The sequence below is a fragment of the Phoca vitulina genome, unplaced genomic scaffold, assembly GCF_004348235.1.
Source record: "Phoca vitulina isolate PV1807 unplaced genomic scaffold, GSC_HSeal_1.0 scaffold6, whole genome shotgun sequence".
Classification (NCBI taxonomy): Eukaryota; Metazoa; Chordata; class Mammalia; order Carnivora; family Phocidae; genus Phoca; species Phoca vitulina.
In genome coordinates this window covers 34,555,432-34,576,295 of record NW_022589709.1, presented here as the reverse complement: position 1 = coordinate 34,576,295, position 20,864 = coordinate 34,555,432, and positions in this window count along the sequence as shown.

The following is a 20,864-nucleotide window of genomic DNA, read 5'->3' as shown; positions in this document are numbered from 1 at the left end:
GGTCATTGATATAAACAATGAGAGGAGTCTCATGATAACAAATATTTTAGATGAATTCAAACCCCAGATCATGACAAATTGCATTTTAGGCAGTACACAATCTAAATGATATGATCATAGTACTACCATATTCTTTGAGAAATTTTGGAGAACAGGGAAAAAATTCAAAAGAATGGAGAAAGGTACATATGACCCTAATTTTCAAAACTTTCCACCCCATCAGTGTCAGTCTTGGCTATGTGTCTTGCTGTGGCCAATGAAAAGTGAGGGGTGACCTTAGCTATTTCTAAGCAGAATCATTAAGAAGCACTAGCACTGTGTTTTCTGCCATCACTGTTGAAAAATAAGTTATCAGCTATTTGAATAACAACATAGATGTTGTATTTCTCAACTTTACACAACGTAGGACCCATTACATAAGATACTCTCTAGAAAAAGGAGTATGTTGGATGGAAATATTAGAATGAAAATGGTATCTGTTGAAAAGATACTGAAGCAAATGTGATAAAATTTATAACTTGAAGTGTTTAACCTGAATAAATATGTCACTGGAAGTTTTGTAAGCATCAGTTGTATTGAATGAAGGAGAACTGCTTCTTTGAATTTAGGTGAAACCAGATAGCATGGACTGGTCCAAACCTCAAATAACAATTAGTGTGCCGGTGCCTCTGTAAAAGTGAAGGTGGAGCTATATTAACAGAGTTGGGTGTCCAGGTTATCAAGGGGATCTGTGATGAAGGATTCTCTAAAAATCGTAAAGAGATAGCATTTTGTTATGGCATCAATATTTGAATATCCACTTAATATCATGTGCTTTATTACTGTCTATTTAAAAGTTATGTCCGAAACAACCAGTTATCTGAACATCAACACAAACTGAGAGCATTGAACTGTTTTTAAAACAAGATTTGCTTTGAGCTTGCAAGAGAAATTAGCCTCACATGAGGAAAAGAAGTCATGGGCCTAATTATGAAATATGGATAAGTAAACATGCCAAACAGATACCATGTTTGTGCTACAATTTTTTATTTATAAGATCAATGACTCTTTCCAATCTCAAATCTCATGTTAGCTTAAAATGATGTTAAATATATGTTTATTTCTGTGAAAGAGGACTTTCATTGGACCTTTTGTTACTTTGAAATGATTTTTTTATTTTCATGAATGTTTCATTCTGTTACAGGTTGAGTGACTATCTTAGCAATAGAATTATCAGGCAGAATTACAGAACACCCCAAAGGTCCTCTTACTTTTTTTTAGAATCTGCAGTTCTGATCTGGACTGTTGTCTTTGTTGAGTTTCTATCCCACACTTCTCTGTATAGATTATCTAAAAGGCTTTGACTGTTGACAGGAGGCTAGGCCCTGAATTACCGGCATAAGAAACTAGACTGAAGCCATTGATCAACTGAATATATAAACATTTCTCGAAATTTTTTGAAGGTCTAATCCCTGATATATTATTTTCCTAATATCCTTTGAGCCATTCAACCCGTTAGAAATATATTCTCATAAACACATTTCCCTTTTCTTCTTTAGCATGTAGGCCCTATTTGCATATTATTCATTCATATGTTCAACAAAAGCCTAGTGGGAGCTAACAATTTACTCCAGGCACAATGCTAGGTATAACAAGACCCCTGCTCTCATGATGCGATGTTTTGATAAGGAGAAAGAGATGATAAACTTGCATATAAATACATAAAAAATTTATCTAGTGACAAGTGCTGTAAAGAAAATTAAATGGGACTAGAGAATTGTTGGGGCATCCTTCTTTAGATGGGATAGTTTGGAGAAGGAGGTAATATTTGAAATAACACTTGGTCACTGGGAGCAGCTGTGAGAGGAGAGCTCTAAGGAGAGACACTAACCAGTGCAAAGGCCCTGAGGCCAGAATAAGCTGGGGAATTGAGAGGCCAGTGTACTAGTATTGTAATGAAAACTTGGGGGGGGTATAAAAGACAGTTAGAAATAAGGCAAGGGCCAGATAAGGCAGGATCTCACAGGTAGGAATCTGAGTTTATTCTAAGTGTCATAGGTTCTAATCAGGGAGTGATATCCTTTTACAAAGTATTTTACAAAGATAACTCAGGCTCCGTGTAGAGAATGGACCACAGGCAGGTAAGAGTGGAATGAGGAAGACTAGCTAGAAGGCTGTTGCATTAGCTCATGCTATTGTTTTGAAGAATTTACTTTTTGTATGTAGAGGAATACAGAGATGAATACAAATAAAAATATAGAAATATAGAAAACTCCTTAATTTATTTCACCAAAGGAAGGGAAAGTGAGGAAGTTACCTATCTTTTTGTTAAATCTTAAGTACAACTGGAGGGGATGGGACATGTGTTGAACACTTTTTTTTTTAAAAGGGAAGTTATGTTGACATGACTGTTGATAAGAATGTAATAAAATCTCACATTTATTGAGCCATGTGCCACGCAATGTTGCAGGTGTTTTCATGGACCAGTTCTCCTCTAGTTATTCCTCTTCACAGATGAGGAAATGAAGGCGCAGAGCTATGAAGTCACTGGCTCAGGGTCCCACAGACAGTGAGGGGCTAACCCAGGATTTCAAGCCAGATTTTTCTCTTCTCCAGGCTAGGCTTCCTCTTCAGGGGAGAGGACTTGAGAATCTGTAGTGAAAGGAGACTTTGCAGGTGAGAGGCTGAAGAACCGCTCCCCAGGTATGTGCACTGCCTCCCTCACTCCTCATGTGGCTTTAACTCCTCCTCCAAGTCCTCTCTGCCTGCTGCACTTTTTACCTCTGGGCCTTGCTTTCACCTCCACTTTTCTTCAATCTACCCTTCACGTAGGCCTTTACTGAGAAATATCTCTGTAAGTATGTGGTTGCCAAAATGAAAAGAAATATCCCCCCTATTTTTGTCACTAAATTTCTGACTCTGGTAGCCCCAGTACTCATTGGCTTTAACAGCTGCTCTCTATTTCTCTGTGGGTACTCTCCCTGTGTCTGAAGGGGGAACCGGGAGAGCAGGGATTCCTAAACTAGAGGGACACAAAGCTTTCCCCTCTGTGGTTTGTCCCCATACATGCTGAGACACTCATTCATCAGCTCAGCCTTCTCACAGGTATACTCTTGGTCACAGCAGGCTCCAGGAGATTACTTGTCTCGCTACTGAATTTTCTTTATATGCTTTTTTCTTAAGTATGTATGAAATTATAGTCTTGAGCTTTCCTTTTTCATACACAAACTAATCATTATGAAACCCAATAATGACCCCTGAGAGAAAAACCACACGGAGCACAAGGGCTCAGACGTGGGGTGAGGGTGTTGGACAACAGACATCATTCCCGGACCTATGGACACAATTCTCTCCGGGAGGTCAGTGCACTACATTTTTATGACTTGAACTATTTTTTCAGGATATTACGCCATAGTTTCCGCAAAGCACAATTTTGTGTTGTAATGCCTATTTTGCTTGTGCCATTATCATTCCTGAGCCTGAAATCTCAAGGTTCGAGCATCATGTATTATTGATCTGATGATTTGACTTAACATAGGAGAGGAGAAAGTTAAAAGGACCAGAAAATCAGAAACAATCCATGAGGTAAAAGGACTGGTTTTCTGTAATCCCTTTGACAAAAATCCTTTAACATTTTATTCTTATGGGTTATGTGACTACCGGATAGTTAACTTGATTATTTGCCTTGGAATATAATAAAAGAGTGCAAGGGAGAAGTTTCTTTTAAATTTGAGATTTAAATGTGATTTATCTCCCAGAACATAGAAGGTGGAGATACCTGAGCATTTTACTTTTGGGAGACAAAGATTTTGGTGCTCAGTTGTTTTTTTTTTTTTTCTCACTGGTCTCACAGGTCTTTATTCAAAATTAGCTGTCCAAAATGATTTGACTTTTATAGAATAAACATAAGTTTTTAGGCAGTAGGCTTCTCCGCAGTGGGTTTCTTTTCTGCAGGTTTCTTGTCAGCTGCTGGTTTCTTGGTAGCTGCAGCCTTTCTCCCCACCACAGGTTTCTTCTGCTTCTTCACACCAACAGCCTTTTTTCCTTTCTTCCCTACCACAGGCTTCTTGTCTGGAACCCCCTTCTCATCTGATTTGGCTTCTAAGGCTGCTGCCGCCTTATCCATTCGGAGTTTGTGATTCTTGGCCTGGCAAAGAATGGTATTCTGGCTCATGGTCTTTGCATATGGATTTAGCTTCAACATGATTCTCAGGTTCTTCAGTGGATTCTTCTTCAGGACTCTGAGATGAATCTTCTTGCATGGTGCTCGGAGGGCTCTTTGGATCTCTGGACTTTTCAAGATTCTGCTAAGGTCTGTATTAAGCATCTTATGCATGGGAAGGTTGTGGTTACTCTTGAGGGAGGCAGCCTTATGCCAAGTGCCATACAGATCGTCTAACTTGTGGAAAGCACTTTCAGTCCAAATGCAGAAACGTCCCACATGCTTGTTCTTGGGCCAAAATTAGAACAAGGGAAACTTTTGGCACATTTATCTCTCAGAAAAGGTTGGCAGATCTCACTTTTTATTTTCTCGCAAAATCTGCTCTTAAGACTCAAGTACTCTTTCATATCATATTGATAACATCGTTTAAAACATGATCTCTCCCAAAGAAATTTGTAGTTTACCACAGATCAAATCTTTAGGTGAAAGAAAGGACTCTCCTGAGTATGATTTATCTATGTATTTGTTCGTTTGCTTCTTTTTAAAAGTTTATATTGTACTTTGTTCTAAAAAGGAAATTTGAGGCCATGTATCATACAATAAGAAGAAAAAAATAAAAATAAATAATTGAGAACATTAGGATGACTCTAATATTGAGAATTTGGGGTTTTAGGGAAAAATTCTTCGTTGTTTTGTTATTGCTGTTATCAGGAACCCTTATTTTACCTTGAAATCTTAACAGGGCAGAGTGAAGTCACCAACTCCACTTACAGCAGACCAGTCTTTCGGCATGTGTTAAGACGATTTATGGTGAAAAAGTATTTTCTTGTATTTCTCAGCTTGCTTGGGGCATTTAGTACAGTTTACTATTCCAGGTTTAGTTCTTTAGTATCCCTCTCTTTGGTTATTTATTAACCTCCCTTTAAAGTACAACTTAATCATTCAAGGAAGGTACAAAGTTCAGTTAATGTTTCTATTCTTCGAAATTATGATAATACATGAAGCCACTGTATAACTTGAAATGCCTCCTAAAGCCTAAAATTTGTATATGAAAGCATTAGCCTGCTCTGAATACCAGCATTATACAGGTAATCCTGCAGTAACAGAGAAATGCTGCCCACATTAATGGAATGTTTAGATGATACCTGTGTTCCAAGTAGTTTACATGTTTCACATGTAACCTCTGCCTTCCCCCGCCTCTGTTGTTCTCCTTATAAGGACAGGATGTCAAAGGTGATCAGATATTTCCCCAGGGAAGCCAGAGGAAGAAAACAGTAGATGTCCTCCCTTCTAGAGATATGTCTATTATGCAATTCATCAAGGATGATGACTGCTTAGGATCCAAAATTCAGACTGAACACAGGGGTTCAGTTTTTTTCCTCTCACTAGGAGTAATGAAAAAAGTAGCCATAGAAGACTTGAGTAAATTTCTAGGCACTATGTTTACAAAACAGTAAGAGATCATGGATCTCTCACCTGTCCTCCCAGAACCTAGAACAGTGCCTCAACATCGTATGTGTTCAGTATCACTTGTAAAATGAATGTAAAATGAAATCTCCCTCTGAAACCTAGTTTTTTGTTTTATGTTTTTTTGTTTTGTTTTGTTTTTAATATTTTATTTACTTATTTGACAGAAAGAGAGAGCACCCACAAGCAGGGGGTGTGGCAGGCAGAGCAGGAGGGAGAAGCAGGCTCCCCACTAAGCAAGGCGCCTGATGTGGGACTCGATCCCAGGACCCTGGGATCATGACCTGAGCCGAAGGCAGTCGCTTAACCGACTGAGCCACCCAGGCACCCCTGAAACCTAGTTTTTGAGAGTCAATGTAATGAGAGTTCTCAGGTACTTCTTAGGTATGGGAAATCCTTCAATTTCTATCCTGTCGATATAAGATAAACAAGCTCTTGTTCCTTATTATACTGTGTTGATTAAGGGTGCTCAGTTCTGGAGCCTGAATTCAGAACATATTTTCACCACTTATTAGCTGTGCAAATCTGGGGAAGTTGCGTAGCTCTTCTGGGACAGTTTTCTGATCTGTGATGTTAGGAGAAGTAAATGATGTATGATGCATAGTACGAGACACCCATAGCCTGATAAATATTTGACGACAGTCACGGTATAGCAGCTCGAGCCTTGAGAAAGCCTCAAGTCTTACTTGCTAAAAAGAAGATTCTTTGTGAAGAGAAATAATAGGAACTTCAAGGAGTTAGAGACAGATTCTCATCTACGTGTGGCTTTTTAAGTCGTGATAATGAAAACAGCATTGAAAAGGACTGCTTTCCAGAGAGAAGTAGGCAGCTATCCAAAGTATTTTGAGTCAGAAATAAATATTGGTAGATTTCTCTCTTTAAAGAGATTTTTAGAATTATCTCCAATAGAATGAAGAGTTTACAGGCTTAAAAAATAAAAATTTTAAAAGGCCCTAAATATGAGATTTTACTTTGAAGTTATTTTTTCTTTAACAAACATACCATTCATTCAGCAAATATTTATTAAGCAACCACTATATGCCAAGCATTTTGTTAGGTGCTAGGGAGAAAAATGAAAAAGGCATGGTGCCTGTTCTAAATGAGTTTAAAGAATCTAAATATTCAGATAAGCAATGCCCTTCAAAATAGTTACCCTGGTTTCCTGTACATTTATCCCAATATTATTGCTCTCAACACCTTCAAACAACTCTTGGGCAATACCTTCAGAGTCAATGCCTGAGCTACACATAAACAGCACTGGCCTCTTCACTTTTGGGAAGGACTAATAGTGGATATTAAAATACTTCAAATCTCCTTTATTGTTTGGTAAATGCCACAGCTCAGAAACCCCCAAATGCCCACCTATCCCCAATGCTACAGTTTGTCTTCTAGGACTCTTTAGAACACCTCACAACCCAGCGACTAAAAAATTAATACCTGGATCTTGGTCAGTGTCCTCCAGGACCTTGCTCCAGTGACATCTGTTTTGATTGGTCTCTGTCCTGTCATACCTTTTGTTGAATACTTTGAGTATCACCCCTCACATGGAGTGTCATCCTGCATTTTCCTCAATCCTTCTTTCATATCTACTTCATTCTACCTGGTACATCCAAGGCTCCAATCCTATTCTAGATTACTTTTAGCTATCAATGAAGATCAAATCCAACTCAAAAGGACAAAATTTGGCTGCCTATGAAGACATATGTTTAAAATAAAAAGGAACAGACTAAAGACAAGTCCAAAAGAAAGGTCCTGATACTGTTCTGTGCAAAGGTAAGTGTCATTCAAGTTAGCCCGTAGGTGACTACTCAGAGGGGATGACATCCTGTCTTATGTAATTTCTGGTGTTTTTATGAACAAAAACAATAATATCAGGCCAATTACTTTATAGTCACATCTTGCATATTAGCTGAATGTCTAATTTTAGAAGAGTTGTATTTTAAAGTCATAAACCTTTAGTTAGGAGCATTTTTAAAACTTAGTATATTTTTTCCAGCTAATGTTAGCATATAACATGTTAGCAAAAGGTTAGCATATAAGGAGTATGATAGTCATGTTTATCTCAGTAGCATTTGGAATTCCTAATACCTAGATATAGTAAAATAACAGTGAATATCTTTTCCAGTATAAGATTCAGAATTATTAAAAATTGTAAAGTATGGCACAGTTATAGAGGGAATAGAAGTTTTTGTTGTGGGGAATGTGAATTCAGAAACATATGTTGTTATAAAATATGCTTATTTTTTAATAGGATTTGTATGATGGAAACCTAAATTTATTTTATCTGTTACAGGACACTCAAAAAGCAAAAACACAAATCAGCAAAAATAAAACAAGATGGAAAGGACTTTCTGAAGACAAAATTATTATTGGTTGGTGGGACACAATTTTGAAAGGAATGAATATCCGATACTTGTGCTAAAGACAGATTTGACTTTGGGTCCCATAGCCTAGAAAATTGATAAATCATACTTAATTAACTTTTTTACTGCTTCAGCTGCAAAATCATTTGTATGAAAATCAGTAAATGTTTTTCCATAATGATAGTGGGTCTTGTAGATAATATTACTTCATCCTATAACATTAACCACTGAGCTGAAGTTTATTTGTTGAATGAATGAATGTATAGGTGATCAGGGGTAGGAATGACATTTCCTTTGGATCATTTCTTAGGACTTCATTTCTTTAAAGATAATAATTTTTATTTTTATTGCAAAAAATAGAAAATTTGATAGAAAATTTTCAGAAATGAGTTGAGTAAAAATTATTACACACCATCTGTAAATAAGCGTTAGCATTTTTCTGTATCTTGACACCCATTTTTTATACATGTGTATTGTAAGTATATGTGTATGTGTGTTTGATTTACAAAAAATAATCATGTACAACTTTTTCTTTTATAAAACATTGTGATATATACCTATGTATGCCATTAAACAGTGTTCTATAGCATTGTTGAGTGACTGCATAATATTCTACTCTAAATATACATCATAATTTATTTCACCAATCTTCTGTCATTGAGCATTTAGGTTCCTTTTAATCTTTTTGCCATTGTGTTGTAGAGACATTTAGCTCTTCCAAGAATTTTAAATCATTCTAGTGCTGTTATTCCCTTGGACAGTTAAGCCTATGGATCCTTTCTCAGAATAAGGTTGGTGGTTTGTTTTCTTTGTTTGTTTTTACATAAATACATAGGGTTAAGAAGAAACCAATTATATTGATTGAAAGAGTTATCAAAATATTTTTTAAATTTATGATGTAATATATGTGTTTTATATTTTGTGTGTTATACTCATGTATGATATATTAAATAACAAGATCTAGTGGCACATCTAATAACAATCATAATTTTAACTAGTGATGAACATAAGTGAATTTTGAGATACCTGAAACAATTAGAATTCAATATAAAAGTAGATTTTATGTTCCATTTATTTCATTGTAATTTGTTGCTTACATTAATAAAAGAAGGAAATGCTCAACTAGGGTTAGAGGTTAATGAAAATAAAGATGTGACTTTTTTTCCTGTCCAAACTCACAGACAGCTTGAATTTTATCCATGCATCTCCATAGCCACAAGACCTCAGATTAAGAACCTCTGTGAACATATCAGATTAATTCGAAGGTACTAAATATAGTAATAAGGGAAAAGTAGATATGTTCCCCAAAGATTAGCAATATAGACTTAAAATAACAAAATGGTACTAACCTTGGTGAAGCCGATGGAGGTTGAGAATCATAATCTGTAACACAAATAGACCAGGATGATGAGTAATGGTGGAAGAAACCTAGGAATTGTGGGAAGCTAATTATGAGTAGGGTTTCAAAGGAATGGAAGAGCAGAGAAAAACCCTGCTATTTCAGGCTTCTAATGAAAAGACATTGTGTTATTGAAAAGGGGAAATTGAGTTTTTCTCTAACTTAGTAAAACCCAAATGTACCAGCCTCAACAACCAATGACTACAAAATATTATCTTATTTCCTCTAAATACCCAAGTGATCTGAGCTCGTCTCACAGAGCAGCCTGATTGCTCAAAATTAGCACCTCTCTCAAATGTTCCACCAACTTTCCCTGTGTTCCAAAGGATATGCAGGATGGAGCAGGTCTTCTATGTTCTTTCATTTGGGCAAAGCTACTGCCCGTTGCCTCTGTTTTCAGTGACCCTTGTGAAGTTGACACTCAAAGATGTTTAACCATCTTTCTGACCTGATTTTGGGTGGCAGGGGTCCTTTCTGTACCCTTAGCTACTCAGGGCAAAGCAGAAACCAGTTCCTCTTCAAATTCTACACATCAGAGACCAGGCTGAAATTCCCACAAAATTTCATCCAACATGGGAGTGGACCAGAGCGATATTGGGAAGTACCACACAGAATAACTTGTGTCTACAATATAGCTCTAGGACAGCCATATCTAAGGGTGGCTAAAGGCATTTCTTACTCACTAGCTCAGTCTGGGAATGTTTAAATACTCCCAAGAGGCCTCCAAGGAGAAGAGAGGTTTTCATCTCTCCAGTAAAAGTCTCATTCCCCAGAGTCCCCCACATTTCTAGTTCAGACCCTTCCTGGGATTGACATTGAGAATGCCATATGGTGAAGACCCCAGCTCTACCCACAGAAGTTGACCTACAGTTTATTAGTTTAGCACCTAAACATTCTGAATTATTTAGTCCTAAATAATATCATGACTAGGAATTCCAAAGTACAGCCTGTTTATTTTTTTAGTTTCTTGTCCAGCGTGTGAAGTTCATATCTGTATATCATTTTCATAGTCTTTAAATTCAAGTCTTCTGCAAACAACTACTATGTCAAAGACAAACATCTTCATGTCTTTTACCCATTTTCTAATTGAATGGCTTGTTTTTTAACTGTTGAGTTTTTAGAGTTCTTAATATACCCTTGTTACCAGTCCTTTGTCAAACATGTAATTTACAGATATTTTCTTCCAGTATGTAGCTTGTCTTTTTATCCTCTTTATGGTCTTTTGCAGGGCAAAAGTTTTCAGTTTGATGAAGCCCAGTTTATCAATGTTCCCTCTTATAGATTGTATTTTTGGTGTCACGTCTAAGAACTCTACTTAGATCTCAATCCCAAAATTTTCTCCTGTTTTTTCCCTAACATTGAAAAGGTAGCATAGTTTTAGATTTTACATTTAAATCCATCATCCATTTTGGATTAATTTTTATATAAGATGTGAGGTTTAGGCCAAGGTTCTTATTTAGTTATTTTCCTATAGATGTCCAATTGCTCCAGCACCATGGGTTGAAAGGCTATCCTTTCTTGTTAAATTGTTTTTCACCTTTGTCAAAAGTCAGCTGGCCAAATTTGTATGGGTCTCTTTCTAGGTTTTTTACTCTGTTCTGTCAATCTGTGTGTCTATCACTCCACCAACACCGCACAGTTTTGTTTATTGTACCTACACAATAAGTCTTGAAATTGGGTAGACTGATTTCTCCCCCATTATTATTCTTTTAGAAAATTGTTTTTTTAACTAGTGTAGTTCCTTTGCCTTTTCACATAAATAAAGAATAATCTTGCCTGTAACTGCAAAGCTTCTGGAAATTAGTTTAAACCTATACAGTTGACCCTTGAACAACATGGGTTTGAACAGCTCACATCTAGTTATACACATTTTTTTTGGATAAATATAGTATAGTGCTCTAAATGTATTTTGTTTTCTTTATGATTTTCTTAATAACATTTTCTTTTCTCCAACTTACTGTATTGTAACGATATAGTATATAATACATGTAGCATAGAAAATATGTGTTAATAGACTGTTTTTGTTATAGGTTAGGCTTCCAGTCAACAGTAAGCTATTAAGTGGTTAAGTTTTTGGAAAGTCAAAAGTTATATGTGGATTTTTGACAGTGTGAGGAGTCAGCATCCCTAACACCTGTGTTGTTCAAGGGTCAACTGTATATGAATTTTTTTTTTAAGATTTTATTTATTTGACAGAGAGAGACAGAGAGAGAGGGAACACAAGCAGGGGGAGTGGGAGAGGGAGAAGCAGGCTTCCTGCCGAGCAGGGAGCCCGATGCGGGGCTCGATCCCAGGACCCTGAGATCATGACCTGAGCCGAAGGCAGATGCTTAACCAACTGAGCCACCCAGGCGCCCCTCAACTGTATATGAATTTAAGAAGCAACACCTTTACTATGTTGTGTCTTCCAGTCCATGAACACAGTAAGTCTCTCCATATATTTAGATCTTCTTTGATTTCTTTAATTAACATTTTGTAGTTTTTGGCATACAAATGCAAATACAATATAGTACTATAGTGTTAGATTTACACATAAGTATTTCATTTTTTTGAATGATTGTAATTGGTATATTTTTAATTTTGGTGTTCATTGTTAGTACAAAGAAGTGAAATTGATTTTTTGAATATTTATTTTGTATCCTGCAGCCTTGCTGAATTCACATAGTATTTCTAGAAGTTTTCTTGTAGAGCTCTTAGAATTTTCTATGTAGACAATTATGTCATTTGTATATAAGGATAGTCTTCTTTCTTTCTGATCAGTATGCCTTTTATTTCCTTTTCTTGCTTTATTATAATGGCTACAACTTACAGTAGTATGTTGAATAAGAGTACATATTTCTTTGCTTTGTTCCTGATCTTTGAGGAAGGGCATGTAGTGTTTCATCATTATGTATGATGTCAGCTTTATTAAGTTGAAGAAGTTCCCCTCTATTCTTACTTTTCTGAGAGTTTTTATCATGAATGAGTGTTGAATTTTGTCAAATGCTTTTTCTCATCAAATGATATGATCATATATTTTTTTCTTTAGACTATTAATATGGTAGATTACACTGATTTTCAAATATTGAACTAAACTTGCATCCCTGGAATAAATTCTACTTGGTCATGGTATGTAATTCTTTTTATTTATTGCTGAATACTATTTGCTAATGTTTTCTTAAGGACTTTTACATGTATTTTTATGAGTGATATTGGCCTGTAGTTTTCTTTTCTTATACTCACATTGTGTACTATCAGGGTATATTATCTTCATAAAATGAATTGAGATTGCTCTCTCCTCTTCTGTTTTCTGGAGGAGATTGTATAAAATTGGTTTTTTAATTCTCCTATAAACATTTGGAAGAATTCTGTAGTGAAACCATCTAGGGCTGGAGATTTTCTTTGAGCTTTTAAATTATGAATTTTTAAATTATGAAATAATCATTTCCTGAATAATTGTTGGACAATGCAATTTATCTGTTTCATACTGGGTTAGTTGTGGTGCTTTGTGCTTTTCGAAGAGTTGGTCCATTGCATGTAAATTATCAGACTTATGTGTGTACACTTATTTGCAGTATTCCTGTATTATGCAGAGTCTGTCATGATATCCCTTTTTAAATTTCTGGTATTGGTAATTTGTGGCTTCTCTTTTATTCCTTTGCCAGTCTTGTTAGAGGTTTGTCAATTTTATTAATCTTTAAAGAGAACCAAATTTTGGTTTCATTGATTTCTGTTTTTTATTATTTCCTTCTTCTATTTATTTTGGGTTTACTTTTCCTTCTTTTCCTGGGTTCTTGAGGTGGAAGTTTAGATTACTGATATGATACTTTCCCTCTTTTCTATTGTAAACATTAGTACTATAATTTTCCCTCTCAGCATTGTTTTAGCTGTGTCCCACAAATGTTTATATGTTGTACTTTCATTATCACTCAGTTCAATGTAATTTTTTATTTCTCTTGAGGCATCTTCTTGAGCTGTGGATTATTTAGAAATGTATTGTTTTTTTTCTGTTGTTGATTTCTAGTTTGCTTTCATTATGGTAAGAGAACACACTCTTAGGATTTGAATTCTTTATAATTTGTTGATATTTGTTTTGTGGTCTATGATATGGTCTATCTCAGTGTATGTTCTATGGCTCTTGAAAAGAATGTGAGTTCTGCTGTTGTTGGGTGGACTGTTCCATAAATGTTGATTAGACTCTGTTCGTTGTTGGTGTTATAGAATTTTCTGTATCACTGCTGATTTTCTGTCTGGTTTCTGCCAGTTGTTGAAAGAGGAATGCTAACATCTCTATAATTGCAGGTTTGTCTATTTATCCTCTCAATTTCACCAGTTTTGCTTCAGATATTTTGTAGCTCTGTTGTTTGGTGCATACACATCCAGGATTGCCTTGTCCTCCTGATGGATTGACCATTTTATCATTATGTCATGTCATTCTCTGTCTGTGGTAAATTTTTGTTCTTAAGTCTACTTTATCTGATATTAATATGGCTACTCCTGCTTTCTTTTGATTAACATTTGCATAATATATCTTTTTCTATCCTTGTACTTTCAACCTCCCTGTGTTAAATTTGAAGTGAGTTTCTTGTAGAGAGCTTATAGTTGGGTCATGTTTTTTAATCTACTTTGCCAATCTCTGTCTTTTAATTGGTACATGTAAACACTCTTTTATATATAAAATTTACTACCTAAAAATTAAATAAAAATGCACACAAGTACACAAAATTTGAAAGATACAGAAAAGGACATGTTAAAGAGTCGGTCTCCTTCCACCCTTTCCCCCAGTCTTCCCATCCTCCTCCCAAGAGGCAACCATGTTCTCCAGTTTTCTGTTGTCTTCTGTCAGAGCCAATCTGCACACATGCAAATATTTCTAGGACTATATATTTTTTCTTTAAAAAGAAAAAAACAAATAAAAAAGTGTATATGCTATTCTACCTCTTATATTATAGATAGACTTAATAGCATACCCTGGAGAACTTTCTATGTTGGTACATATAGAGCATACTGGCAACATTTAAATAAAAATATTTTCTTCTAGGAGCACCTGGATGGCTCAGTCAGTTAAGCGTCCAACTCTTGATTTTGGGTGAGGTCATGATCTCGGGGTCGTGAGATTAAGCCCGGTGTCAGGCTCCATGCTGGGCCTGGAGCCTGCTTGGGATTCTCTCTCTCTGTGCCCCTCCCCCCCACCTTCTGCTCATTCTCTCTCCGTCTCTCTAAAAAAAAAAAAAAAAAAGAAAAGTTTTTTTCTTCTAGTTTCAAAAGTCTTAAAAACCAATGTCAGGAAGTGGCTCTTTTATACAAGATTATGTGTAAAAATCCTCATGAGTTGAAAACATTTAACAATCAGAATGGAGAATATAATTTATAATGAAATATATAAATTACTATATATATTGAGCTTAAGTAATATATACTTTAGAATAAATGTGATGGAAATCTATTCTTTATAAGTCATATATTTCCAAGGAGTTGTGAAGTTACTTGGCAGCAACTGTCTATATGGCTAGGAATAATGGGATAAAACTAAGAAAAGGAGAGACAATATTTTAAGTCAAAATATAGCTACTGGAAACTTTGTAAAATATTTTATGCCATTATTTTCTTATATGCCCAAATGGGGGAAAACCTATCCCATGAAATAAAACAGAATTCTGGATCTTGGAATTTTCCTTTGTCTTTTATGCATTGCAAAATAAACAGACTTCTGAAGAGAGAATGACTAATCTATTCAACAAATATATATTAGGTACATACTGTGTTCCAGGCACAGTTCTAGTCAGTAAACAAAACAGAAAAAGTCTCTGCAGTCTTGGAGCTCGCATTCTGGGAAAAGCAGTGCGGAAGAAAGAAAACAGAGAAATAAAAACCAAGAAAAAAGCCAGGTAGTGATAGACATTTAGAAGAGAATAAAACTGGGTTATATGTTGCAGAGACACAGGGAGATTGTTTCATATTTGGTGTTAGAAGATTCTGTTAAACTGAGAAGCCCAGGAAACCATGTCCATAATCCAAGAAAAAGTCTTTTGCTTACATTGCTCTAGTTTGCTCTGTCCTCCTCTGACCTCCTTCTGGCTAAATCCTTAAAGCCACAGCACAGGCCTACATTCTTGGTAAGGCCTTCTGGGATATTCCTGCCAGGAGGAAGAAAGTGCACCTGATTTAACAGACACTGTAAGTACTGGACTGAAGAATGATCTGATTGGCCCAGTGCAAGAAGGGTTGGAGAGAAGAAGAAACCACAAGTAGAAAGGCCAGGAGAGGAAATTAAGCTAAATATATACTATCTCAAGAATATTCCCAGAAATTACTGTTAAAATTAAACCTCTGCTTATAATGGAATACTGTATAGCAGGGGTTCTCAAACTTTATGGTCTGATGACCCTTAATGCCCTTAAAAATTATTGAGGGCTTTAAAGAGCTTTTGATTAGGTGGATTATAGCTATTCAAGTTTACCACATTATGATTTAAAACTGAGAAATTTAAAGAATATTTATTATAAATTCATCTAAAAATAACAACATTAAACACATTGCATGGTAACATAAATAACTATTTTTTATAAGAATGACTTTATTTTGCCCAAAATATTAATGAGAACAGAGGTGTTATTTTAGGGTTTGCAATCTAATATTTTAAAATCACATATAGTTAAGTCTTTAAATGTTGGGAAGCTGTCAAATTCATGGTAGTGAACATACTTTACAAAATTCTAATTTTTGTTTGGAAGTTGAAGTTTTGTCATTGACATCAATTACTGCCCATCGTTTTCCCTGAAATTAAGGGCTCCTTTCATTTATTTTTGAGAAAATGTCTGCCAAATCCCCAGATTTCAGTAACCATAGTTTTCCTGTCAGTCTTTTAAGTGAATTTGTGTGCCATGACAAAAGTGACTAGTTTAGCTTGTAATTCATATTGCTTTTCCTCATGAGTTTTTTTCATCCATTATACTCTAGGATGCAGTAGAAGTATTTCATGTATACTTTACATCACACAGAATATTAAAAAGACATGTACTCAAGGGTTGAAATCTAATGCAATTAACAATTTGTTTACTAAGGACATTATTAAATAAAATTGGCATTTTTTTTGTTTGATGTTTTTGTTGACTGGTAGTGCATGGTGTTGAAAATGTTAGAATGATGACTGGTACAGTTTGGCGCCATTGCCTTGATTTATGCTAAGGTACCAGCAATTTTACCCACTTTTGCTTTTGTATCATCAGTACAAATATCAATAGAGCAAAAAAGACAAATTATATCTTACTATATTTATGGAAATTGCTTACTTCTGGACCATACTTTGAACTACACTTATGAACCACACTTTGAGAATTACTGTTGGACAAAAATGACAATGAATGATCTATAGCTACCCACAACAATGGTTGAATCTCAGAAATATAATGTCAAGTAAAAGAAGCCAGCTCCAAAAATAATACAAGATTTATGGCCTCTCATTTATAAAATACAAAAACAGGCAAAGCTTACCTGTGGTATCAGAAATGGGAAGATGGTTGTCCTTGGGAGGGGTGAGTGAAAGGAGTCAAGAAATAAGCCTCTGGAGTGCTGTAAATGTTCTGTTCTTGAGCTAGGCATTGGTCACATGTATATGTTCAGATAGTGGTATGCTTATAATATGCATACTTTCTGATGTATCTTATAACAAAAATTTCCAAAAGTTAAACGAGAGTTATTTTCTTATGTTTTATTTCTTACCCTAGTTACTTAAAGGTTCTGAGTCTGAGTAACAAAAACCAAGAATGCGTGACTTCTTGCTTTTTTAAAACACTAGTATTTTCAGTTCTTTAAAAGATTTTGCCTGGGTTTCAAATTTGAGTCTATCATTTGGGGACGCTATTTGACTTACACTAAGGGTTTTTTTTTACATTTGGCATTCCATATTCACTTTTTTTGCACAGTAAACTGTACTTGATTACTTAGCCCCGAAATATTTACCATTTTTCCCTATTAAATTTTTTTTTAATGCAATATATATGGTTAGATGAAGTTGTCCATGGGGTTTCTGACTTCGATGCAGTTTTGTACTTTCAATGGATTGTTGATCTGGAAAAAGATCTTACGGAAGCAGAAGCCACATTTCATGCCTGTGGTCCAGCAGGAGGGGCTGGCTGAAATGGAAATAATGTAATACGCTTATTCGTCCTATGGCATAATGAACTATGCAACTAAAAATACTCTGTTGGAGAGGTAGAATTAGTACCTAAAAACGTTTAAGGTATTTGGCCTTGCTAAAATATTCTCTTCCCAGAATGTTCTCCCATCTTCCCTACACATTTAAGTCCTCTCCCTCTTCGAAGCTTGGCGCAGGCCCTGCCTCATCCACAAAGCCTTTTCCACCCTCTGCAACTACTGGTTACATCCCTTCTTCTGAACTTAGCACTCCTTATATTGTCTATTTTCCAGTTTATTTGGTCATTGATTCAATCTATATTTGTATATTTATCTAACTCCTCTGTTGTACTAGATTTAGGATCTAAAGACAAATGGCTTAGACCAGCTGATGAGAAAGACCAGTTAAAAGCTCATTTCAATACAGCCTGCTAAGTGTGACACTAGAGATAAGCATAGGAGGCTGGGCAAAACACAGGCAAGGCACCAGTTGGGGCAGTATCAGGTGGAATTTAGAGTGACTCTGTGGCAGGCCTTGCTCTTGAAATCTTAGTTTGTTCCAGTGAAAGATAGAGATAATAGGTGTTCCAATCTTAGGGCCATTGTAAATGAAGCAGTAAATGAAGAAATGAGTGTAGAGCACATAGTTTATGGCTGGCACAGGATAAGTGCTCAGTAAAAATGAGATATTATCACATTTATTATATTTTAAGTGTATATAATGTCATGGGCCATGTGGTGAATTGTTTGAGCTATATCACAACAGCAAATATGTAATCTCAATTTAAATACAAATTTTAGATTGCATTTCTTGAACTCATAAAGGGGAAGGCTTAGCATATAATCCCATTCCTTAAGAAAATCTCTTTTATTCTTTTTCCCCCTATCTACTTGCATTGCACACTCAAGAGCTGGGTCTATACCTTTCTTTTCGAGAGTCTATTCAAAACTGTTTGGTGCTTCTCATCCATGCTGTCCCTGTCTCATGGCCCAAAAGTAGCCTTTGGATGGGTAGGGAATGATTTGGGACTGAGTGGGGGAGATAAATGGGGGCTTGCCTAGGTTAGTCATTGTACATAGTAGGCTCTCTAAATGTTTTTGCTTGATTGAGGCAAGTTTCTTCTAGCTACATGTGCCAATGTCTATTATCCTAATGGGATGGGAGGAGGGAAAGGGGGATAATTCTTATAAATGGTGGCTATCAACCAGGGTTGTAAGTCCTCCTGTCACCTTTAGTTATTCTTCATCACTAATCCAGTTCCCTCTTAATGATTGTTTCTGGACAACATGAACAGATGACCAATCTCAGAGAATCTTCTCATCTCACTATGACCATGTCCCCTAATGCCTTTCCTAAGGAAACTCACTAGAGAGATGTAGGTTTAGTTGATTCCTGAGAGAATGGAGATAGGCATCACAATATATACTCTGCCAGGTCATTAATAACCCACTTTTAAGAATTGTTTACCTGCAGTCCCTTTTCAAGAAGTATGTAGTTAGGAAACAGAGAGGGTTGGGGAGGTTTTGGGGAGGCAGCAAGAGGTGGGGAGGTAGGTAGATTAGATTATATATAATTAATATATATATGTAAGTAATATATATAATATATATAATTAATAATCCCTTAATTATATTAAGGGATTTCTTTCTAAGAGGGGCATGGAAGAGTAAGTTAAGAAGAGGGAAAAGAGAGTGAAAACATTTATTGTGTATCTACTGCATGTCAGGGGCTGAACGGGCACTTTATACATGTTCTCTTATTTAATCTTCAGAACAAACATTTGAGGTAAGTACTATACCTATTTTATAGATCAGGAAACTAAGGACAGTAGAGATACTAAATAATTTATCCAAGGTCATATAGGTAGTAAGTGACATTGCCTAGGCCACACCAAAGTTGTTGGCATGACTGACAAAAATTGGTATCAATAAAATCTTTATCTCTCACTGAATCCACTGAAGACCCTGCTCTGTATCTTGGTAGAAGGCTGTTAGAATCTGTTACAAAGGTTTCTAAAGTCACTTTAGTCTCTGGCTGACTCTGTTTGTTGCCTAATGAACAATTTTCTCTCCTCTTCGTTTTGTGCTTTTAGAGCCTGTCTCTCCTGCAAAGGCTGAAAATTGCTAAATACTGGTCCTCCTTTTTTCCTTTGTTGCTATGGCATGGGCGTGTGACTCATTCCTGGCCAATGAGATCTGAAGAGAAGTTTGCTCAAAGACTTCTGGGAAGGGCTTGCCTCCTTATTACACAGATATATAAAAGAAATCTCTGTCCTTACTATCCTTACTGCTTTGGACTTTCCTTTGTGAAGATGTGATATTTGGAGCTGTAGCAGTCATCTTGTGACCATAGAATTTCCTCATGCTTTTTATTTTCACATGGTAAAAGCCACCCTCAGACATAGTAGGACTTTCCTATAATTAATTGCTTTTACTGATCTGTGAACACGGTATGTAAATGTTAAAATGATCATGGTAAAAAATAAAAATTTTGATGCAAACATTTTTGAGGAGGAAGGGGGACCTCTGAGATTGTCTTGATTATCAATCCTCCATGTTACGAAAAAAAGAAACCCAGAACAGTTAGAGGTCTTTCCCAAAGTTATAGAGTTGGTTAGTTAGAGTCTGGACTAAAACCTAAGTCTTTTGATTCTCCAATGTTCATTTAATAAGATATTTCTTAATGAATAAGACATAACTTAGATAAAACTAAGCCATTGAAAATATTTGTGATTAGTAAGTGACCATCTGAAATGATTCAACTTGTTTGGTTCATTTTGTTTCTAAATAGTTCTGAGCTTAGTTGGTTATTAAATGAGAACATCTGACATTCTTTTTTTCTGAGATTCTTCCTTGAATTTAATAAATTATTTCAAATAAAAGTACTACAATTTCAGTTACTCTGCAGCAGAGAAACCCAACATGCTTTGTCTGATGCCCTTGTTCAGTATCATTTATTAGAGAAAGAAGAGGTGTGTCACTTCTTAGTACCATTGTTTATAATCACATGCTTCACTAAAGGAAATTACAATTAGTTTCATTCATAGCATATATTTTCAGGGCTAAATTAGGTGGTATTGGCTCATTATGGATGACATGAAGGGCACCATGTCCTCTCCAGCCTCTTGTGATTTGATTTGTATTCCCAAGAAAATATGTCAAAATCCTAACCTCCAGTACCTGCGAACCTAACCTTATTTGGAAACAGCGTCATTGCAGATGTAATCAAGTTAAGATGAGATCATTCTTGATTAGGGTGGGCCCTAAATGCAATGACTGAAGTCCTTATAAGGAAACATAGATTTGAACACAAGGACAGAGACACAGAAGATAAAAGAGGAATTCCAAGACAGAGGCAGAGATTGCAGTAATGCATCTC